Consider the following 25,634-nt stretch of genomic DNA (forward strand, 5'->3'; position numbering starts at 1 on the left):
GTAGGTAAAGATATCCACTCCAAGGCGCATTTCCAGTAAAATACAAATATTTATTAAAAACAAAAGTTAAAAAACACAACAGAACAATTGCTGTGTTAGGTGGATAAAAAAGGGGTTGACAGTGACCCCAATAATGCAACGCGTTTCTCGGTTTTGCACCGTTTCATCAGGCATAAAATTGTTCTTATTCCTACCTCTCCTGCCTCTGCTTTATATAGCCAGCTAACAAACATTATCCTCCTTTCAGAGGGGTGTGTTTAACAATTAATCACTGACACCTGTCTAAGGTGGCTAGTCTCCTAATTACAAAATGTTAAGGAAATCCAATGTACTTATATATGCAAGAAAACTGTCTATTTGTTGTTTATAATGTACGTGTATATGTACAAAAGACTAGCTTTCTATCTGATATACGTATGTGCATAAGTGTAAGGGGGATTTTATTTCTATTCCATCTATTCTATAGATCTCCCAACAGTGATAGTCTATTCCTATACTATATATGTTATATGGCTCATCCATCAGTAATATTTCCCTATATTAATTCCCTATATTAATTGGCCGGGGTGCATATGAATTTTAACCTCTGTGGGGGGTTTTTCCCCTATATCTAGAAATATTCATAGCCGTAAACTTTTTACAAAATAATCTGTCCTCTTAATAATATGTCCTAACGTTGTACTTTATAGGTATTAATGGGGGTTTCTATACTACGGTAATTTTACCAATGCTGCACTCCACAAGCAGCATATATGAAATTTACAGCGAAACATTAACCCAATATTGACTTGGCTCAACTAAATGGTATGCACTGTATTATAAATAGTACCCTAGTGTTCCGATTTCTTTAGATAAATTTGTAATTTTTATAATTACATAGTATATTCGATCCCAAAATGTGATAAAAATCACACATAATAAATATCAAAATAAACCACGATTGTGGAGCAAAACAGTCTAAAATCTAGTATTTAAATACAAAAAATCAAATTTATGTTGATAAATCTTGGAGTAATGCATAAAGTAGCATATGGTGAATATTAATATGGTGTATAATATAACATAATATGTCTCAAAATGTGATGTTGCAACTAAATGTGACAGTAATATAAAAGTGATTAGACCATCTAATGTGATAAAAATGTGTCAAGATAATCTATTTATAAATTCAAAGAAAATACTTATTCACTAAAGATTAAAACTGTAACTAAAAAATATTGATACTAAAATGATTCCTAACTCTAAGTGTCCTCTATATGTGAAAAAAGCAGCATATATGAAATTTACAGCGAAACACTGACCCAATATTGACTTGGCTCAACTAAATGGTATGCACTGTATTGTAAATAGTGCCCTAGTGTTCCGATTTCTTTAGATACATTTGTAATTTTTATAATTACATAGTATATTCGATCCCAAAATGTGATAAAAATCACACATAATAAATATCAAAATAAACCATGATTGTGGAGCAAAACAGTCTAAAATCTAGTATTTAAATACAAAAAATCAAATGTATGTTGATAAATCTTGGAGTAATGCATAAAGTAGCATATGGTGAATATTAATATGGTGTATAATATAACATAATATGTCTCAAAATGTGATGTTGTAACTAAATATGACAGTAATATAAAGGTGATTAGACCACCTAATGTGATAAAAATGTGTCAAGATAATCTATTTATAAATTCAAAGAAAATACTTATTCACTAAAGATTAAAACTGTAACTAAAAAATATTAATACTAAAGTGATTCCTAACTCTAAGTGTCCTCTATATGTGAAAAAAAGCAGCATATATGAAATTTACAGCAAAAAATTAACCCAATATTGACTTGGCTCAACTAAATGGTATGCAATGTATTATAAATAGGCCCTAGTGTTCCGATTTCTTTAGATAAATTTGTAATTTTTATAATTACATAGTATATTCGAACCCAAAATGTGATAAAAATCACACATAATAAATATCAAAATAAACCACGATTGTGGAGCAAAACACAGTCTAAAATTTAGTATATAAATACGAAAAAATCAAATTTATGTTGATAAATCTTGGAGTAATGCATAAAGTAGCAAATGGTGAATATTAATATGGTGTATAGTATAACATAATATGTCTCAAAGTGTGATGTTGCAACTAAATGTGACAGTAATATAAAGGTGATTAGACCATCTAATGCGATAAAAATGTGTCAAGATAATCTATTTATAAATTCAAAGAAAATACTTATTCACTAAAGATTAAAACTGTAACTAAAAAATTCTAGTACTAAAGTGATTCCTAACTCTAAGTGTCCTCTATATGTGAAGAAAAAAAGAAAAAAAAAAAAAAAAAAAAAAATTAAAATTAAAATAAATGAATAATAAAAATAAAACTGAGTGTTGTGTAAATATATATTATTAATAATGAAACAACCACACTTGTAATTCGGGTGTGGAAAAAATTAAAACTAGTTAAGGAAACTATTGTTTAAAAGGCCGCCAGATCTAATACCTCGTTCAGGCCAGAGGGAAACAAAGACTGGAATTTGAATATCCAGTATGTTTCCCTCTTGAATATGTTCAAGGGGAGTGATGACAAAGGTGTGGTGGTGTCCATGGTGTTGGATTGTGCTGTGTCGGGAAATACTATGTTTAAGTGATCTCTTTTTGATATTTCTCAAGTGTTCACTCCACCTTGTACGTATCTTCCTGCAGGTGTGGCCCAAGTATTGTAGGCCACATCTGCAGGTCAGAACGTAAATAATATAATCCATACTGCAATCTATTCTTTTCTTGATGTGGAATATTTCTCCTGTGGTATGACTTTTTATAGATATACAACCATGTGTGATGTAACTACACATGAGACATCTTGATTTATTACATCTAAATGTGCCTAATTTTTCTCTTCTAGTTATGGGAGATTTGGCAGTATGTAAATCATTTCTTTTTGATAGTACTATTTTGCTTGGGGCCAATTTTTGCTTTAAAGTTGGCGCTCTCCGAAACACCCTCCGTGGGGTCTTGCCAATAATATTTTTAAGAATTGGATCTTTTAGTATTATCGGCCAATGTCTCTTTAAGATTTTTTTAATATGGGAATGTTCAGAGTTATACTGGGTTATGAAAAGAGGGTCTTTCAAATGGGCCATTCCAAATTCATTGGGACTATCTGAACGGGGAGCTAAGATGATATTTCTATCTTCTCCCCTTGCCTTAAGAAAACTGTCTTTAATGAGCTCATTGGGGTATCCCTTTAGTGAATAAGTATTTTCTTTGAATTTATAAATAGATTATCTTGACACATTTTTATCACATTAGATGGTCTAATCACCTTTATATTACTGTCATATTTAGTTGCAACATCACATTTTGAGACATATTATGTTATATTATACACCATATTAATATTCACCATATGCTACTTTATGCTTTACTCCAAGATTTATCAACATAAATTTGATTTTTTATATTTAAATACTAGATTTTAGACTGTTTTGCTCCACAATCATGGTTTATTTTGATATTTATTATGTGTGATTTTTATCACATTTTGGGATCGAATATACTATGTAATTATAAAAATTACAAATGTATCTAAAGAAATCGGAACACTAGGGCACTATTTACAATACAGTGCATACCATTTAGTTGAGCCAAGTCAATATTGGGTCAATGTTTCGCTGTAAATTTCATATATGCTGCTTTTTTCACATATAGAGGACACTTAGAGTTAAGAATAATTTTAGTATCAATATTTTTTAGTTACAGTTTTAATCTTTAGTGAATAAGTATTTTCTTTGAATTTATAAATAGATTATCTTGACACATTTTTATCACATTAGATGGTCTAATCACTTTTATATTACTGTCACATTTAGTTGCAACATCACATTTTGAGACATATTATGTTATATTATACACCATATTAATATTCACCATATGCTACTTTATGCATTACTCCAAGATTTATCAACATAAATTTGATTTTTTGTATTTAAATACTAGATTTTAGACTGTTTTGCTCCACAATCGTGGTTTATTTTGATATTTATTATGTGTGATTTTTATCACATTTTGGGATCGAATATACTATGTAATTATAAAAATTACAAATTTATCTAAAGAAATCGGAACACTAGGGTACTATTTATAATACAGTGCATACCATTTAGTTGAGCCAAGTCAATATTGGGTTAATGTTTCGCTGTAAATTTCATATATGCTGCTTGTGGAGTGCAGCATTGGTAAAATTACCGTAGTATAGAAACCCCCATTAATACCTATAAAGTACAACGTTAGGACATATTATTAAGAGGACAGATTATTTTGTAAAAAGTTTACGGCTATGAATATTTCTAGATATAGGGGAAAAAACCCCACAGAGGTTAAAATTCATATGCACCCCGGCCAATTAATATAGGGAATTAATATAGGGAAATATTACTGATGGATGAGCCATATAACATATATAGTATAGGAATAGACTATCACTGTTGGGAGATCTATAGAATAGATGGAATAGAAATAAAATCCCCCTTACACTTAAACACATACGTATATCAGATAGAAAGCTAGTCTTTTGTACATATACACGTATATTATAAACAACAAATAGACAGTTTTCTTGCATATATAAGTACATTGGATTTTGTAATTAGGAGACTAGCCACCTTAGACAGGTGTCAGTGATTAATTGTTAAACACACCCCTCTGAAAGGAGGATAATGTTTGTTAGCTGGCTATATAAAGCAGAGGCAGGAGAGGTAGGAATAAGAACAATTTTATGCCTGATGAAACGGTGCAAAACCGAGAAACGCGTTGCATTATTGGTGTCACTGTCAACCCCTTTTTTATCCACCTAACACAGCAATTGTTCTGTTGTGTTTTTTAACTTTTGTTTTTAATAAATATTTGTATTTTACTGGAAATACGCCTTGGAGTGGATATCTTTACCTACCTACTGCCCTGCTGATACATAAGAGTCTCTCTACCTTTTTGGGACTTTGTGTTACCTATTGGAGCCATTTGATTACAGCATTAAGAAATCTGATCTGGGGTGAGCTGCTACACCTGCCTAAAATTTGCTGCTTGTTTCTACCAGCACATAAGTGTGCTCATGGAGTATCATCACAGTACTACCTGAGAGGTGAGCTGCCACACCTATTTGAATCTGCAGCCTGCTACTACCAGCACATTGGTGTGCTTGTGAAGTGTGTGAGTACCCATTTGGCTCTACTACTGTTATTACTGATTTTTATATCTGTTGATCCTACACATGAGGCGCCCCTCTATTTTCTTCTATTCCTCATAGTTATACCCGGACCATTCGGCGAGGAGGAGGCAGCCACCACAGGGCTTTTCCACTTGGTTTTGAAAAGGACTAATTTTTGCCTTGATTTTGTAATTATATTTGGACTTCCCTCATTTGAGAGGATTTTATTTCATTTTACTTTTATTTTGTTTTATTTTTTTATCTGTATTGTATACACAATTACCAATTTGCATTTTTTAAAGAGTATATAGATTAATATCACTATCTATATTATCACTAGCGCCCCCTTACTTTGCTGTAAGGCTATATATAAACTTGTCTCCTTGGATACTATAGACCAGTTGGCTACAACCCTTGATCCTGGAGTATAGGTAGTCACAAAGTTCAACCTATTGCATGTGTCAGTCCATTGTTTTCTAACGGTCAAACGCTCCTGGGTCCACTGATCTGCAACAGAGCACTGGTCCATAATTAGTTGTTGTGGATATCCTCTCCTGAGGAAGCGTTGTGACATCTCTTGTAGCTGGAGCTTTTTGCAGGAATCATCAGTGTTATTTCTCACAACCCGCAGGAGCTGTGAGGAGCTGACCCCATTTTTCTGAAAATGTGGATGGAAACTGGAATAGTGGAGTATAGAGTTTTTGTATCTGTAGCCTTGTGATACAAGGTGGTTTGTAATTTAACACCATCATTAGTAGTAACTCTGAATATTTCCAAGTCTAAGAAATGGGGATACCACACACACACAAGTATAGGTATACACAGATGTATAACGAAATGCGTATTTAAAATAACATATTTCTATACGTGTAGAATATTGTAATGTGAAATATTGATAACTCTTGTCGGGTTAGAGTGCGAGAGATAAGTGTTAGTTTTTTTGTTCCTCTATGCTCTCTGTTGAAGTTTTATGGGGAGAATAAGTTAGTGTAGTCACGATATATGAAGTCCTGAAGTTGGGTTTAGCTCTCACGCAAAACTTTTACTTTCAACTTGTAATACGCGTGCTAACCCGCACACACAAAAATATTACTTCTAGCAAGGTTTATGCTAAATAGCAAGGCACTTGTAATCTAGTCCATAGTGTTTATTGCACCACTGTAAAAAAAAATAATGTTTCTCTAAGTGTTTTGCAGACATGCTATCATTTTGTTTACCTCATAATATTACGCAGTTGTGTTTCTTCTTTTTCTTTCTTTAATTTTGAAGGTTTGCCATGGAGAATCTCCCCAAACAATAATAACAAGCTACACCGGTTTATTGCTGAGTTTAGACAGCATTTAATTAGCAGAGATCACAGTCGTAATCTTCTGCTAACAAGAAATTTCAGATAAAGAAAAGGGTATGATACCTAACATTGCTATGTTTAACCAAAGAGTTTTTTTAGGTTTCAAAAACACAATTTTTGAACAAAATAATAATGTGCAAAAAGCAGATGAAGTGAGAAAATAATTGTACCTTTCATAAAGATTGTTTAGTTCCTCCAAACAAAATGGATCTGTAGAAATGTTGATATGCCCATGCATAAGAACAAACATACAGATGTGCTGGTAATTAAAAAAAACTGGCACAGCAAAATATAACAAATCATGTAATGCAATCACTGGAATAAAAACATATCGGTTTCTTTACAATCAAACCTCTCCACTTGTTCGTACAACACCCTTTTCCCTCCCCCTATAACACAATCCTGTGGTATCACTGTAAATCCATTAGTTCCGCATAATTTAATTTTACTCAATTACCAGATTATGATAATTACACCTCATTTGTAAAAAAAAAAAAAAAAAAAAAAAAAAGACTTATAATCTGCATAACTTTTGGCTAGGTGCCAGCATTAGGTTTGCTGGAAGAAGCTGGCACATACCCGCCCTCATATTTTTATATACTAGTAAGGGACATGTTTCCCCTGTATAAATAAACTAATAATGGCAATAGGCAGCATACGCTCCCAAATTTACTTTGGCTTAAGTGTCACTCAGGACACTTAATTTCCCAATGAGATGATACATTGCTTTGTCCAGCTGGAAGCCTGAAGCCTTCACTCTTTATGGTAAATACATCTTTTTTATATTAGGATGTAATGCTGCAGTTGAGAGAGATGAGGCTGATGAACTGTCCAGTGCTGCTAGTGCTGAAGCACCTCTATCATCCAGCTTTTTGTGGCTTGCTGAATTGTATGATGCAAGTAATAATGGATGCTGGTAGGAATGTAAAGTGTGTCTGCGGTCTCACCACACTCTTCTCTTACATTTCTTATTCATGGCACCAGCAGACAGAAATAAAAATCACTTAGTTATGTGAAATCATCAACTTAACCCTTTAAAAGGAAGCAGTTTCACCACTATGTGATGTTCTGCTTATTCAGATGTACTAATTAACAGCAAATGTAAATTAAAGGGACATATACTCAAATACTCTTAGATACATTATTATATACTTCCTTTTAAAAAATAATGTTTACTTTGAAATTATCTCTGCCAAATAAGTTGATTTACTTCCTTTCATTTTTAGTCAAGATGGCAGTTTACTGTGTACAGTGATTTCTGTAAACTTTCTTCTGATAATATTTGAAAAGCAAGATATCAGATACCACTTTTATGTCCCTTTGTTCAGAATAATAAATCTTCCCACATTTCCCCAGAAAGTATCCAGGACCAAGAGGCTGAGGACTAAGGCAGGGTATCCTACAGGTGGAGTTTCAGAGGGATAGGGGTAGCATAATGGCATGCTAAAAGTTGGGTTAGCTATAAGTTAGGTAAGGGATGGTGTGATCCAAGGGTGGAGCTGGTTGACCCTGGTTGACTTATATAGGAAAGGGGAAACAGAGGGAGAGATACTGGGAAAGAGCTCCCAAATAATAATCATCTTGCAAAATGCAGTATTGTTGAGTAATTCTAAATTAACATAATGGGGCTGATTTATCAAAGTGCAGCGGACATGATCCGCTGTAGTGCATCATGTCCGCTGCACATCGATAAATGCCGACAGCATACGCATATTTATTAGCGCTCACCCTTTTGTTGTGTAGATTGTTTAGTTTATTTATTAGCGCTCACCCTTTTGTTGTGTAGATTGCACAAGCATTTCTTGTGAAATGCTTGTGCAATGCCGCCCCCTGCAGATTCGTGTCAATCAACACTATCGTATGCGATCGGGCGGATTGCTGCCCGCCACCTCAGAGGTAGCAGACAACTTAAGGAGCAGCGGTCTTAAGACCACTGCTTCTTAACTCCTGTTTCCAGTAAGCCTGAAGCTTCGCGCAGAAACAAGTGTATACGGCACCATTCGGGCAATGATAAATCGACCCCAATATATTAATTTTGTTTGCCTATTATGAATATCTCAGAATAAATAAGATACGTGAAAATAAATTTGTTATTTAGTGGTAAGGCAATTAAAAGTGTATTTTAAAAATGATAATTTACATGAAAAACTAATATTAACTTACCAGAACACCAGAATAACCTACAATTCAGCTCACATGCATAGTAAAACAAATCAAAGAAAAAATGTTTCTTATTTAAATAGTGATAGTGCTCTTTCATATGCAGGATTCTTGGGGACATTACTATTCAAATTGTAACATTAGAAATTTGATGAGTCAGAATACAATATATGGGTGTGAGGGAAGATGTTTTAGAGTTTATTAAGAGATACGAAAAGTCAGGAAAAAATAGCCCTATCAAACTTAGGACCAGTTTACCACAATTCAAAATAAGGAGCAGGTAAAAGGATATAACTTTAAAAAAAGTTATATTCTATATAGAAGGAATAAATTACTTACCTGGGTTAGACCATTCCATAGAAACTATGTCAGAGACAGCATCAGGGATAGGAAAAACTTCAGTGAGTTTAACAGCAGTCTTAAAAACTGAATATCAATAATACAAGGCTTATCCTCATAAACTTAATCCTTTAAAGTAATTAAAACCTCTTCAAAAGAGAAAGAATATTTTAATTTGAAGCAAAAAAGAGTAAGTAACAGGATCAACATCAGAGGAAGACTCCTCATTTCCAGCATCAATTTTACCTTCTAAAGACATAACAGTGTCCCTGACTTCAAGAGACATAGTACTAGTAAAAGGTAAAATCTGAACTGACCTTCCTTGAAACAGCAGCCTTGATGTAAATTTCCGTAGCATTCTCATGTAATAAAGAGATAGAAGGAGCAGTAATACCCATAGAAGCAGCATTAAATGCATTAACATTCTTTAACATGAGTCACTTAAATAAGTTAGAGGAGACACTTCAACTTCTTACAATAAACACATTTAATAATGGTAGAAAAGTGTTCAAGAGACTCAACTTCTAAGGTAGATTTAGGGACGGAATGAGACAGCTCCATTATAGCATTGACAAAGCAAAGTACTAAACACTTTAAACCCTAAAAAAGCTCTTGAGGAACAGAAAAAACTAACCCTCTCTTAATGTAGCTTTAAAAACCTTCAGTTATAATGCGTGCTAACCTGAACTGTAAAATAAAGCAAGAGGCATGTAAACTACACATCCGAAGCACAGATAATGCTCAGCAGTATGAAATAACACGTGCAAAAAACTGACAATTATAAAGGAATTTAGCACCCCAAAACCAAAGTATGAAAAACAAAATTTATGCTTACCTGATAAATTTATTTCTGTTGTGGTGTATCCAGTCCACAGATTCATCCATTACTTGTGGGATATTCTCCTTCCCAACAGGAAGCTGCAAGAGGACACACACAGCAGAGCTGACTATATAGCTCCTCCCCTAACTGCCACTCCCAGTCATTCGACCGAAGACAAGCAAGAAAAAGGAGAAACTATAGGGTGCAGTGGTGACTGTAATTTAAAAATAAAAAACACCTGCCTTAAAATGACAGGGCGGGCCGTGGACTGGATACACCACAAGAGAAATAAATTTATCAGGTAAGCATAAATTTTGTTTTCTCTTGTAAGGTGTATCTAGTCCACGGATTCATCCATTACTTGTGGGATACCAATACCAAAGCTATAGGACACGGATGAAGGGAGGGACAAGGCAGGCGCTTAAATGGAAGGCATCACTGCCTGTAAGACCTTTCTCCCAAAAATAGCCTCCGAAGAAGCAAAAGTATCAAATTTGTAGAATTTAGAAAAAGTATGAAGCGAAGACCAAGTTGCCGCCTTACAAATCTGTTCAACAGAAGTCTCATTCTTAAAAGCCCATGTGGAAGCTACTGCTCTAGTGGAATGAGCTGTAATTCTTTCAGGAGGCTGCTGGCCAGCAGTCTCATAAGCTAAGCGGATTATGCTTCTTAGCCAAAAAGAAAGAGAAGTTGCCGAAGCCTTTTGGCCTCTCCTCTGTCCAGAGTAGACCACAAACAAAGCAGATGTTTGACGAAAATCCTTCGTAGCTTGTAAATAAAATTTTAAAGCACAAACCACATCAAGATTTTGTAATAGAAGTTCCTTCTTTGAAGAAGGATTAGGACATAGTGAAGGAACAACAATCTCCTGATTGATATTTTTATTAGATACCACCTTAGGAAGAAAACCAGGTTTGGTACGTAACACTACCTTATCTGCATGGAAAATGAGATAAGGGGAATCACATTGTAAAGCAGATAACTCAGAAACTCTTCGAGTCGAGGAGATAGCTACTAAAAACAGAACTTTCCAAGATAAAAGTTTAATATCTATGGAATGCAAAGGTTCAAATGGAACCCCTTGCAGAACCTTAAGAACTAAATTTAAACTCCATGGCGGAGCAACAGGTTTAAACACAGGCTTGATTCTAACTAAAGCCTGACAAAATGCCTGAACGTCTGGAGTATCAGCCAGACGCTTGTGCAAAAGAATATACAGGGCAGAAATCTGTCCCTTTAAGGAACTAGCTGACATTCCCTTCTCCAATCCTTCTTGGAGAAAAGATAATATCCTAGGAATCCTGACCTTACTCCATGAGTAACCCTTGGATTCACACCAATGAAGATATCTACACCATATCTTATGATAGATTTTCCTGGTGACCGGCTTTCGAGCCTGAATTAAGGTATCAATGACCGAGTCAGAGAAACCACGCTTTGATAAAATCAAGCGTTCAATCTCCAAGCAGTCAGACGCAGAGAAATTAGATTTGGATGGTTGAAAGGACCCTGAAGTAGAAGGTCCTGCCTCAGCGGCAGAGTCCATGGTGGAAGTGGAAGTGATGACATGTCCACCAGATCTGCATACCAAGTCCTGCGTGGCCACGCAGGTGCTATCAAAATCACCGAAGCTCTCTCCTGCTTGATCTTGGCAATCAGACGAGGGAGCAGAGAAAATGGTGGAAACACATAAGCCAGGTTGAAGGACCAAGGCGCTGATAGAGCATCTATCAGCGCTGCCTTGGGATCCCTGGACCTGGATCCGTAACATGGAAGCTTGGCGTTCTGACGAGACGCCATGAGATCCAGTTCTGGTTTGCCCCAAAGTTGAATCAACTGTGCAAATACCTCCGGATGGAGTTCTTACTCCCCCGGATGAAAAGTCTGCCGACTTAGAAAATCCGCCTCCCAGTTCTCTACTCCTGGGATATGGATAGCTGATAGATGGCAAGAGTGAACCTCTGCCCATAGAATTATTTTTGAAACCTCCAACATTGCTAGGGAACTTCTTGTTCCCCCTTGATGGTTGATGTAGGCTACAGTCATGATATTGTCCGACTGAAATCTGATGAACCTGACTGCAGCAAGCTGAGGCCAAGCCTGAAGAGCATTGAATATCGCTCTTAGTTCCAGAATGTTTATCGGAAGGAGTGCCTCCTCCTGAGTCCACGAGCCCTGAGCCTTCAGGGAGTTCCAGACTGCACCCCAGCCCAGAAGGCTGGCATCTGTCATTACTATTGTCCAATCTGGCCTGCGGAAGCTCATACCCTTGGACAGATGGACCCGAGATAGCCACCAGAGAAGAGAATTCCTGCTCTCTTGATCCAGATTTAGTAGAGGGGACAAATCTGTGTAATCCCCATTCCACTGACTGAGCATGCAAAGTTGCAGCGGTCTGAGATGTAGGCGGGCAAACGGCACTATGTCCATTGCTGCTACCATTAAGCTGATTACTTCCATACACTGAGCCACTGAAGGGCGAGAAGTGGAATAAAGAACACGGCAGGAATTTAGAAGTTTTGACAACCTGGCCTCCGTCAGGTAAATCTTCATTTCTACAGAATCTATCAGAGTTCCTAGGAAGGAAACTCTTGTGAGAGGGGATAGAGAACTCTTTTCTTCGTTCACCTTCCACCCATGGGACCTCAAGAATGCAAGAACAATGTCCGTATGGGACCTGGCGATTTGAAAAGTCGACGCCTGTATCAGAATGTCGTCTAGGTAAGGGGCTACTGCTATACCCCACAGGCTTAGGACCGCTAGGAGGGACCCTAGAACCTTCGTAAAGATTCTTGGTGCCGTGGCTAACCCAAAGGGAAGAGCTACAAACTGGTAGTGCCTGTCAAGGAAGGCGAACCTGAGAAACCGATGATGATCTTTGTGTATTGGAATGTGAAGTTAAGCATCCTTTAAGTCCACAGTAGTCATATATTGACCCTCCTGGATCATAGGTAGGATGGTTTGAATAGTCTCCATCTTGAAGGATGGGACCCTGAGAAATTTGTTTAAGAACTTAAGATCTAAGATTGGTCTGAAGGTTCCCTCTTTCTTGGGAACTACAAACATATTTGAATAGAAGCCCTGCCCCTGTTCCTCCTTTGGAACTGGGTGGATCACTCCCATAACTAGGAGGTCTTGAACACAATGTAAGAATGCCTCGCTCTTTATCTGGTTTGCAGATAATTGTGAGAGATGAAATCTCCCTTTTGGGGAAGAAGCTTTGAAATCCAGAAGATATCCCTGGGACACAATTTCCAACGCCCAGGGATCCTGGACATCTCTTGCCCAAGCCTGGGCGAAGAGAGAAAGTCTGCCCCCTACTAGATCCGTTTCCGGATCGGGGGCTGATCCTTCATGCTGTCTTAGAGGCAGCAGCAGGTTTCTTGGCCTGCTTTCCCTTGTTCCAAGCCTGGTTAGGTCTCCAGACCGGCTTGGACTGGGCAAAATTTCCCTCTTGTTTTGTATTAGAGGAAGTTGAAGCTGCGCCACCCTTGAAGTTTCGAAAGGAACGAAAATTAGTCTGTTTGGTCCTTAATTTGTTGGACCTATCCTGAGGAAGGGCGTGACCTTTTCCTCCAGTAATATCAGAAATGATCTCCTTCAGTACAGGCCCGAATACGGACTGCCCCTTGAAGGGAATGTTGAGAAGCTTAGACTTTGAAGTAACGTCAGCTGACCAGGATTTAAGCCACAGCGCCCTACGCGCCTGAATAGTAAAACCTGAATTTTTAGCCGTTAGCTTGGTTAAATGAACATCGGCGTCAGAAACAAATGAATTGGCTAGCTTAAGAGCTTTAAGCTTGTCAAGGATATCATCCAATGGGGTTAGCAGTGACTGGGGCAATGCAAGCAAGAGGCTGGAGAATAAAACCTTGTTGAATAAAAATTTTCTTAAGGTAACCCTCTAATTTTTTGTCCATTGGATCTAGAAAAGCACAACTGTCCTCGACAGGGATAGTTGTACGCTTCGCTAGGGTAGAGACTGATCCCTCCACCTTAGAGACCGTCTGCCACAAGTCCCGTGTAGCGGCATCTATAGGAAGCATCTTTTTAAAAACAGGAGGGGGAGAGAACGGTAGTAATAATTTCTGAAAACCTCTTAGGGATTGGAAAAACATCAGTGTAAACAGGTACTGCATAGTATTTATCCAATTTACACAATTTCTCTGGGACTACAATGGCGTCACAGTCATCCAGAGTTGCTAAAACCTCCCTGAGCAACACACGGAGGTGTTCAAGTTTAAATTTAAATGTAGACATATCAGAATCAGGTTGAAGTGTCTTCCCTGAATCAGAAAAATCACCCACAGATACAGGGAGTGCAGAATTATTAGGCAAATGAGTATTTTGACCACATCATCCTCTTTATGCATGTTGTCTTACTCCAAGCTGTATAGGCTCGAAAGCCTACTACCAATTAAGCATATTAGGTGATGTACATCTCTGTAATGAGAAGGGGTGTGGTCTAATGACATCAACACCCTATATCAGGAGTGCATAATTATTAGGCAACTTCCTTTCCTTTGGCAAAATGGGTCAAAAGAAGGACTTGACAGGCTCAGAAAAGTCAAAATAGTGAGATATCTTGAAGAGGGATGCAGCACTCTTAAAATTGCAAAGCTTCTGAAGCGAGATCATCGAACAATCAAGCATTTCATTCAAAATAGTCAACAGGGTCTCAAGAAGCGTGTGGAAAAACCAAGGCGCAAAATAACTGCCCATGAACTGAGAAAAGTCAAGCGTGCAGCTGCCAAGATGCCACTTGCCACCAATTTGGCCATATTTCAGAGCTGCAACATCACTGGAGTGCCCAAAAGCACAAGGTGTGCAATACTCAGAGACATGGCCAAGGTAAGAAAGGCTGAAAGACGACCACCACTGAACAAGACACACAAGCTGAAACGTCAAGACTGGGCCAAGAAATATCTCAAGACTGATTTTTCTAAGGTTTAATGGACTGATGAAATGAGAGTGAGTCTTGATGGGCCAGATGGATGGGCCCGTGGCTGGATTGGTAAAGGGCAGAGAGCTCCAGTCCGACTCAGACGCCAGCAAGGTGGAGGTGGAGTACTGGTTTGGGCTGGTATCATCAAAGATGAGCTTGTGGGGCCTTTTCGGGTTGAGGATGGAGTCAAGCTCAACTCCCAGTCCTACTGCCAGTTTCTGGAAGACACCTTCTTCAAGCAGTGGTACAGGAAGAAGTCTGCATCCTTCAAGAAAAACATGATTTTCATGCAGGACAATGCTCCATCACACGCGTCCAAGTACTCCACAGCGTGGCTGGCAAGAAAGGGTATAAAAGAAGAAAATCTAATGACATGGCCTCCTTGTTCACCTGATCTGAACCCCATTGAGAACCTGTGGTCCATCATCAAATGGGAGATTTACAAGGAGAGAAAACAGTACACCTCTCTGAACAGTGTCTGGGAGGCTGTGGTTGCTGCTGCACGCAATGTTGATGGTGAACAGATCAAAACACTGACAGAATCCATGGATGGCAGGCTTTTGAGTGTCCTTGCAAAGAAAGGTGGCTATATTGGTCACTGATTTGTTTTTGTTTTGTTTTTGAATGTCAGAAATGTATATTTGTGAATGTTGAGATGTTATATTGGTTTCACTGGTAAAAATAAATAATTGAAATGGGTATATATTTGTTTTTTGTTAAGTTGCCTAATAAATATGCACAGTAATAGTCACCTGCACACACAGATATCCCCCTAAAATAGCTATAACTAAAAACAAACTAAAAACTACTTCCAAAACTATTCAGCTTTGATATTAATGAGTTTGTTGGGTTCATTGAGAACATGGTTGTTGTTCAATAATAAAATTAATCCTCAAAAATACAACTTGCCTAATAATTCTGCACTCCCTGTAGAATCTCTCCTGCTTCGGCTTCTGCACATTGTGAGGGTATATAAGACATAGCTACTAAAGTGTCAGAGAGCTCTGTATTTGTTCTAGCCCCAGAGCTGTCTCGCTTTCCTTGTAACCCTGGCAGTTTGGACAATACCTCTGTAAGGGTATGATTCATAACTGCCGCCATGTCTTGTAAGGTATACGCAATGGGCGCGCTAGATGTACTTGGCGTCCCTTGAGCGGGAGTTATAGGTTCTGACACGTGGAGAGAGTTAGACGGCATAACTTCCCCCTTGTCAATTTCCTCTGGTGATAAATCTTTTAAAGCCAGAATATGGTCTTTATAATTTATAGTAAGATCAGTGCATTTGGTACACATTCTAAGAGGGGGTTCAACAATGGCTTCTAAACATAATGAACAAGGAGTTTCCTCTATGTCAGACATGTTTAACAGACTAGTAATGAGACCAGCAAGCTTGGAAAACACTTTAATAAATGTGAAAAAGCAGAATATAAAAAACAGTACTGTGCCTTTAAGGGAAAAAAACAATCACATAAACTGCAAAACAGTGAAAAAAAGCAGTAAACTCTACGAAATTTTTACAGTGTGTATAACAGACTAAAGTAGCATTGCACCCACTTGCAAATGGATGATTAACCCCTCAGGCTCAAAAACGGATCAGAAAAACGATAAAACCGTCACAAGCAAACTGCCACAGCTCTACTGTGGCTCCTACCAGCCCTTAAAATGACTTTTGTAGGAACAAAAACCCTTTACAGAGGTCCTATATGTCAGGGGACTCCTTCAGGGAAGCTGGATGTCTCAGACTGCAAAAACTACTGCGCAATTAGAGAGCGAAAATAGGCCCCTCCCACCATGCACTCAAAGTGAGAGGGCCATAAATAACTACTCCTAGGAGAAAACTAACCAGCCATGTGGAAAACTAGGCCCCAAATAAAGATTTATCACCTTCAGTAAAAAACGTTTTTTATATATCATGCAAACGTTTTACATACTAAGTAATAAGAGCAATTAACATGAATATTACCCCTTACTGCAAGCATGATCCCAGTCGTTTGTTAAATCACTGTAATCAGGTTTTCCTTAAATATATCAGGCACTGTCAGCATTTTCTAGACCTTATCATCTCTCTAGAAAAAAATATACTGAACATACCTCAGAGCAGGTAATTCTGCAGGCCATTCCCTCAGCTGAAGTTTTCCCATACTCTTCAGTTATGTGTGAGAACAGCAGTGGACCTTAGTTACAAACCGCTAAGATCATCAAAAACCTCAGGCAGAATTCTTCTTCTAATTTCTGCCTGAGGCAAAAACAGTACAACGCTGGTACCGTTTAAAAATAACAAACTTTTGATTGAAGATAAACTACACTATCACCACATATCTCTTGATACTTCCTTTCTTGTCAAGAGCTGCAAGAGAATGACTGGGAGTGGCAGTTAGGGGAGGAGCTATATAGACAGCTCTGCTGTGGGTGTCCTCTTGCAGCTTCCTGTTGGGAAGGAGAATATCCCACAAGTAATGGATGAATCCGTGGACTGGATACACCTTACAAGAGAAATAATTGTAACAGGTCTAAACAGATGTGGGCTGTACCGACAAGCATTAAACTGACGTGCGCTAACCCGATGCACGTAGACCCAAAGGCCAATGCGCAAAATTTAAGCTAAGAGCACCTAATAACCCGAAGCGTGCAAAAACCACAAGGGGAGTGTATGTAATGCTCGTGGGATCTCTCTATCAGACCAAACTTGGCCAGTAGTCTTCTTATCCCGGCATCAAGTGGGATGATAGGAAATATCCCAGAGCAGAGTAAGTTAGTGCAATGAGGTAAGCAGTACTCATGGTAGACGGGGTAGTCCTTCAGGGCAATAAGAAGAAAGCAGAGAATGGTCAAGACAGGCTGAGTCCGGCAACAGGAAAGCAATCCAGCAGTGTAGCAGTTCAGGGTTAAACCAATAGAATGGTGAGACAAACAGAGTTCAATAACAGTATGGCAATCCAGCAGTTCAGGGGTTAAGCAAGCAGATTGGTCAGACAGGCAGAGTTCAATAACAGTATGGCAATCCAGCAGTTCAGGGGTTAAGCAAGCAGAGTGGTCAGACAGGCAGAGTTCAATAACAGTATGGCAATCCAGCAGTTCAGTGGTTAAGCAAGCAGAGTGGTCAGACGGGCAGAGTTTAATAACAGTATGGCAATCCAGCAGTTCAGGGGTTAAGCAAGCAGAGTGGTCAGACAGGCAGAGTTCAATAACAGTATGGCAATCCAGCAGTTCAGTGGTTAAGCAAGCAGAGTGATCATACAGGCAGAGTTCAATAACAGTATGGCAATCCAGCAGTTCAGTGGTTAAGCAAGCAGAGTGGTCAGACAGGCAGAGTTCAATAACAGTATGGCAATCCAGCAGTTCAGGGCTTAAGCAAGCAGAGTGGTCAGACAGGCAGAGTTCAATAACAGTATGGCAATCCAGCAGTTCAGTGGTTAAGCAAGCAGAGTGGTCAGACGGGCAGAGTTTAATAACAGTATGGCAATCCAGCAGTTCAGGGGTTAAGCAAGCAGAGTGGTCAGACAGGCAGAGTTCAATAACAGTATGGCAATCCAGCAGTTCAGTGGTTAAGCAAGCAGAGTGATCATACAGGCAGAGTTCAATAACAGTATGGCAATCCAGCAGTTCAGTGGTTAAGCTAGCAGAGTGGTCAGACAGGCAGAGTTCAATAACAGTATGGCAATCCAGCAGTTCAGTGGTTAAGCAAGCAGAGTGATCATACAGGCAGAGTTCAATAACAGTATGGCAATCCAGCAGTTCAGGGCTTAAGCAAGCAGAGTGGTCAGACAGGCAGAGTTCAATAACAGTATGGCAATCCAGCAGTTCAGGGGTTAAGCAAGCAGAGTGGCCAGAGAGGCAGAGTTTAATAACAGAAAAAAAGGGAAACTGATATGTGTGGTAGAATTTCAACTTATAAACCTTGTTAGATACGTCTATGGGTTAATATAAGTAGTAATGCTTTAAGCAACAATTTAAATTCAACAAATAAGAGCAGATACCACAAGGAGGTGGCTTTGCTCAGAAAAAGGATTTGCTTCTATGCACTATCTGTGTATACTAGAATGATAATACAATAAAATGTAACTTTTAATTAGTTTAAAATTAAAAAAACAGCAATAATAGAAAGAGCTACTTGCTGCTCACACACACAATTTAAAAACACCCCCCAGTGCGGTTCTATTATGATTACAATATTGTATATTTTTAGAGAGAAAAATGCTGCAACACTTTGGACACCCACAGGTACTGTGTCTTTAAATTTCTTAAATTAACTGCTCAGCGTTAGCTATCAGTTTGGTTATTTCCAAATTTTAGTCAACACAGTGACCCTACATGTGGTGCTAACAGTACTAGGAGAGTACCGGTAAGTACAGCCTTGTCTAATGGCAGGTTTGATTACAAATCGTTTATCATTTTTAGACTAGTTCAACATTGTTTTTAAGTATCTAAATTTGCAACAACCGGAGGGCAGTTAAAATACAAAAAAGTCCCCTGAAGCGGTCGCGTTTCACATACGCTTCCTCAGAGGGGTACGCGTGGCTGCAAAGAGAGCTCTTTTATGACAAAGTAAGTACATACCCCTGAATGTTGATAGGTTATCAGCATGAGTATTCATAGGCTATTAGAGATGTCAGTCACTACTGTGATGAAGTTGTATTTCCTGGTTCTTCAGTATGAAGAAAAATTGCACTTGTAATTGCTTATATTAAAATTTACATGGGGCATGTGTCTAATCTTGGAGACTTTTACCTAAATCTGATTATATCTAGTATGATTTAGTGGTAGATTGTCATATATTCATCCTATAGGATAAATGAGACGCCCCTGTGTTTTCATGTTGCTAATCCGGTTTTTGATTGGAAGAAAGTTAAGTCAAGTCAGCCTATCACGGCACAGTATCTAGCACACCTCCTGTCAGTTGCAAAAGTATTGAATTTCTGAAAGAGTGACTCTGTAGCAATAAACGATACTAGTTACATAGTAACAATTTTATCAATATTTATAACATGTTCTATAGACAAGTATAGAGGATTTATAAAAATGTTAGCATTTTGAGGCGCTTGATATGTTTAAATACGTGTTATTCACACTTGATTTATTTTATACATGGAGGATAAAATGTGCATAAGCAGTGAAATAATAATAAGACTGAATAGCCGTTAAAATGTGGATTGAAACATTATATTTAACATGTTTAACCTGTTGCTGTGAAGAATTTCAGATCCTTTGGTACATACCGTTATTAAATATTGCTGTGACCCATAATAGGGCTAAATTAAAAATCTATGTGGTTCAAAAATTATTGGTAATATAGTGGATTTTCATAATGTGACTAACTGTATAAGTCATTATAGTAAACATAAACTTTACTTTCTTCAAAAAAATATAGTGTGTCTGCCTAAGGTAGGATTAATACTTGGTCAGGAATAGTGGCAAAAATGGGGAAACAAACTAGGTGTAAAAATCAACTATGAAGTTGAAAATAGCTTTATTGATATGGCGTAATTTTGGTAGTTAATATGACAATACATGTTATTTTTTACACGATGAATGGATTGTAAATATTGTAATTATTGCTGTCATTCATTCCATATGGCTTAACACTGTTCAATAAATGGACCCATTTGCATTCCATGTTTAATAGTGTCTGCTCTATATTGCCCCCTCTAATTCCAAGGGTGGATTGTTGTAATACTGCACATTTCATCATTAAATTATTACTGTTATGTTTTTTATGAAAGTGTTTAGCAACACTAGTAATGATTTTGCCTTTTTCCAAATCTTTTCTGGCGTTGCAGATGTTTTTACTGTGTTCTTATATCCTTGTTCTGACTTGTCTTGTCGTCATTCCGACATAGAACAGGTCACATGGACATTGCAATATGTATACAACCCCAATTGAGGTACAGAAAAAGTGTGATGTTAACACATGTTTTTTACCATATTTGTATGTATTTTAGTTTTATGACTTTTGGGCATGTGCTGCATGCGCCACACGGGAACATACCCGGACAATGACTTGTTCATTTAAGTTTGTGGACATAGTGACTTGTGACTAACATGTCTTTCAGATTTTTTGGCCTTTTATAGCCAATTGATACTTGGTGTAGAGTTTAATAACAGTATGGCAATTCAGCATAAAGTAACACAGCACCCAGGAGCACACAAAGCAATTCCTATACTTGGGCACTGGTGAATGTAAGTGAGGTACTTACATAGCTGCAGGATTCGCGCCTCAGGAGGAATCCGGACCGGCATCAGGAAGAGAGGCGCGCAGCAATGACGTCATTGTGGGACCCGAAGCTCAACGCAGCGTCCATGGCAACGGATGAACGCTGGGCAGCGTGACATAGCTCCCCACTCAAGGGTTCCCTCCAGGAACCAGAGTCAGTTTCAAAGGATAAGCAGCATGGAACATGGAGACCAAAGATGGAGGATGCACATCACAGGCAGGAACCCAAGAATGATCTGCCACAGAGTAACCCTTCTAGGTACGAGGTACTGCAGTTGCCTGCGCCTGTATCTGGAGTCCAGGATCTTAGCAACCTCATACTCAGGGTCACCATGAACCAAGAGCGGAGGAGGAGGAGGTTGGAGCTGAGAAAATCTGTTCTTGATGTAGGGCTTGAGCAATGAGATGTGGAAGACTGGGTATATGTGCAGGGTTCTGGGCAAGGCCACTTTGTAGGCAACAGGAGACCGTCTTTTAAGGACTTTGTAAGGGCTGATATACCTAGGCCCTAATTATGACTGGGTTGACGTAGACGAACATGTTGAGTAGACACCCAGACACGTTCACCTACCGAAAAGGCACGAACAGTAGCTCGATGATGATCAGCAAACCTCTTTTATCTGGAGACAGCTGAACGTAACTGAGGGCGAATACATTGCCAATGAGTAGTGAGGTTAGTAACATGTTGGGATGGTAGCCAGAAGACAAGGAAACAGTGGTTCAAATCAATTTGCAAAAAGCTTTCCAAAAGGTAGAGATGAATTGAGGACCTCTGTCGGAAACAATATTTAAGGGAATGCCATGAAGACGTACCACATGTAACAAAAAAAGAGACAATATTACTTGGGCAGAGGGTGGCTTGTTTAAGGGTATACAATTAGCAAGTCTGGAGAACTGATCCACCACAACCCAGATAACCATATGATGGTCAGAAGAAGAGAGGTCTACAATAAAAACCATTGTTATATGTGTCCAAGGTTGTTTTGGAATGGATAACAGCTGGAGTAAGCCAGGAGGCAAGGATCGGGGAGTCTTATTGGCTGCACAAGTCATGCAGGCCTTTACATTATCCTGAGAGTCAGACTTCATGGTAGGCCACCATACATGTTGAGAAAGAAGCCTAAAGTTCTTGTCAAGCCAGGATGTCCTGATAGTTTGCTATCATGAGCCCAGGATAGCACAGGGTTGCATAGGTTCGGAGGTACAAAGAAGATATCAGGAGCCACTGGGGCTTCAGGAGGCTTTCTAGACTGAGCACGTTGCAGTCTTTGAAGTACAGTGGTGTTAAGTTGAGCAACCACACAGGAAGGGGGTATAATGTGTTCGATAGGAGCTTCAGAAGAGTCACTAGACTGAGGAAACTGACGGGAAAGGGTATCAGCCTTTTTATTCTTAGTTCCAGGAAGATAAGAGACTACAAAGTTAAAATGGGAAAAGAACAAGGCCCACCTGGCCTGTCGAGGATTGAGTCGATGAGCAGTCTCTAGATATGTCAGATTCTTGTGGTCAGTGAGAATTTGAATGGCAGTACCCTCTATCCAATGATGTCATTCAGTCAGGGCCATTTTAATGGTTCATGATTACCCATATCGTAATTCATTTCTGCAGGAGTAAAACATTTGGAGAAAAAGGCTACATGATGCAATTTGGAGGTTAAAGGATCCCTTTGGGTTAAGACTGCTCCAGCTCCTATCTCAGAGGCATCTACCTCTAAAGTAAACTGCAGGTCAGGATCAGGATAGCGGAGCACAGGAGCAAAACAAAAGGCCTTTTTCAGATGAGAGAAGGCATCCACAGCTTCAGGAGGCCAATTCTTGCAGTCTCTGTTCAGTTTAGTCAACTCAGTGAGTGGAGCAACTACTTGGGAAAAGTTCTTTATAAACTTGCGATAATAATTGGAGAACCCCAAGAATCTCTGTAGTTCTTTTAATGAGGTGGGTTGAGGCCATTCCAGAACTGCAGTTAACTTAGAAGAATCCATGGCAAAACTCTCCTTTGAGAGGACATAACCAAGGAACTGGATCTGAACTTGATCAAACTCACATTTCTCCAGTTTGGCTACCAGAGAATTGTCTCTGAGGTGAAGAAGCACTTGTTCATGATGCTCCTCAAGGGTGGAGGAGAAAATAAGGATGTCCTCCAGATAAACGATGACAGTGCTATTGAGGAGGTCATGGAATACATCATTGACAAATGCTTGAAAGACTGCAGGGGCATTACACAAGGTACACAAGGTATTTGTAATGCCCTGATCTCGTGTTGAAGGCAGTCTTCCATTCATGCCCTGGGAAGATACGAATAAGATTGTATGCCCCACGTAGGTCCAACTTAGTGAAGTAGCAAGCATTTTGGAGCAAATCATAAAGTTCAGTGATCAAAGGAATGGGATAGCGATTCTTGATAGTGATGTTGTTAAGGGCTCTGTAGTCAATGCAGGGTCTGAGCCCACCATTCTTCTTACTGATGAAAATGAAGCCAACCCCGGCAGGAGAAAAGGAAGGGCGAATAAAACCTTTAGTTAGGTCCTCCATGGCTTTGGTTTCAACTTTGGAGAGTGGATAAGTCCTCCCTTTAGTTGGGGCTCCAGGAAAAAAACTTTTAAGTGGGGCTCCAGGAAAAAAGGTCAATTTTTGCAGTGGTAAGGATGGTGGGGTGGCAGCACATTACCTGCTTTCCTTTCAAAAACATCTGTAAAATCTGCATATACTGAGGGAAGGCCTGAAGTGGTCTGTAGACTGGCTTTGGGGATGTGGTGCAGAGGAGTAACCTTAGCAAGGCAGGAGTGGAAGCAGGATGTACACCAGGAGGCCAACTGTCCCTCAGCCCAGTCAAATTGTGGATTGTGTATATGAAGCCAAGGAAGACCAAGGATGACAGGTTGTGCTGGAGAATGAATGACATTGAACTGCTCTATCAGACCAAACTTGGTCAGTAGTCTTCTTAACCCGGCATCAAGTGGATAAATAGGAAATATCCCAGAGCAGATTAAGTTAGTGCAATGAGGTAAGCAGTACTCACTGTAGACAGGGTAGTCCTTCAGGACAATAAGAAGAAGGCAGAGAATGGTCAAGACAGGCTGAGTCCGGCAACAGGAAAGCATTCCAGCAGTGTAGCAGTTCAAGGGTAAACCAATAGAATGGTCACACAAGCAGAGTTCAATAACAGCATGGTAATCCAGCAGTTCAGGGGTTAAGCACGCAGAGTGGTCAGACAGGCAGAGTTCAATAACAGTATGGTAATCCAGCAGTTCAGGGGTTAAGCAAGCAGAGTGGTCAGACAGGCAGAGATCAATAACAGTATGGCAATCCAGCAGTTCAGGGGTTAAGCAATCAGAGTGGTCAGACAGGCAGAGTTCAATAACAGTATGGCAATCCAGCAGTTCAGGGGTTAAGCAAGCAGAGTGGTCAGACAGGCAGAGTTCAATAACAGTATGGAATTCCAGCATAAAGTAACACAGCACCCAGGAGCACATGAAGCAACATCTATACTTGGGCACAGGTGAATGTAAGTGAGGTATTTACATAGCTGCAGGATTCGCGCCACAGGAGAAATCCGTACCATCATCAGGAAGAGAGGCACGCAGCGATGACATCATCCGAAACTCACCGCAGCGTCCATGGCAATGGACGAAGCGTCGGTTGTGCGGTGTAACATAGCTCACCACTCAAGGGTTCCTTCTGGGAACCAGAGTCGGTTTCAAAGGATGAGCAGCATGGAACCTGGAGACCAAAGATGGATCATGCACATCACGCGAATTATGTGCCACAGAGTAAACCTTCCAATGCAAGAGGTACTGCAGTTGCCTGCACCTGTATCTGGCAAAGGACAAAGCGGTGGCCAGGTGGCGTGACGGTGTAATGCTCGTGGGATATTTCCCTATCAGACCAAACTTGGCCAGTAGTCTTCTTATCCCGGGGTCAAGGTGAAAGGATAAGGAAATATCCCAGAACAAGAGAATACACAAGTAAATGAGGTAACAGTACTCACAGTAGAGGGGCAATCCTTCTCGGAACTACAGGGAATAACTGGAGAGTAGTCAGGCAAGCAGAGTTCAGTAACAATTAGGTAATGCACAGAAACTGCAATTCAGGGGTTAATCAGAAAAGAGGTCAGAGGCAAGCAGAGTTCAGCAGCAGTAAGGCAAGCCGGCAGTTCAGGGGTTAAACAAGCAGAGTGGTTAGGAGTTCAGGGGTTAAACTCCAGCCCGCCCCCTAAGATCCAACAATAATCTGCTCCTTGAATCTTCTACCATCACCTCCTCCCATGCTAGACTACAGGACTTCTCTCATGCGGCACCAACCATCTGGAACACACTTCCTTGAGCTGTCAGACTTTCCCCTAACCTTTCCTCCTTTAAACGCTCCCTAAAGACCTTTTTGTTCAGGGAAGCCTATCTCCAAATAAGTAACAAGTGAATTCCACTTGCTTAAAAGCTGCCCTCATCTAACTCCACACTAACATCATTCCCACCTTTGCAGTACCCACCTTCTGTTTCTCACCCTCCTACCCATCTATTGATGATTGTAAGTTCCCATGGGAACAGAGCCCTTAATTCCCACTGTATTTGTTTGTTAAACTTTTGTCTGGTGTCTTTCATATTGTATTGTAC

This window comes from Bombina bombina, chromosome 1 (assembly GCF_027579735.1).
Source record: "Bombina bombina isolate aBomBom1 chromosome 1, aBomBom1.pri, whole genome shotgun sequence".
In the NCBI taxonomy this organism is placed as follows: domain Eukaryota; kingdom Metazoa; phylum Chordata; class Amphibia; order Anura; family Bombinatoridae; genus Bombina; species Bombina bombina.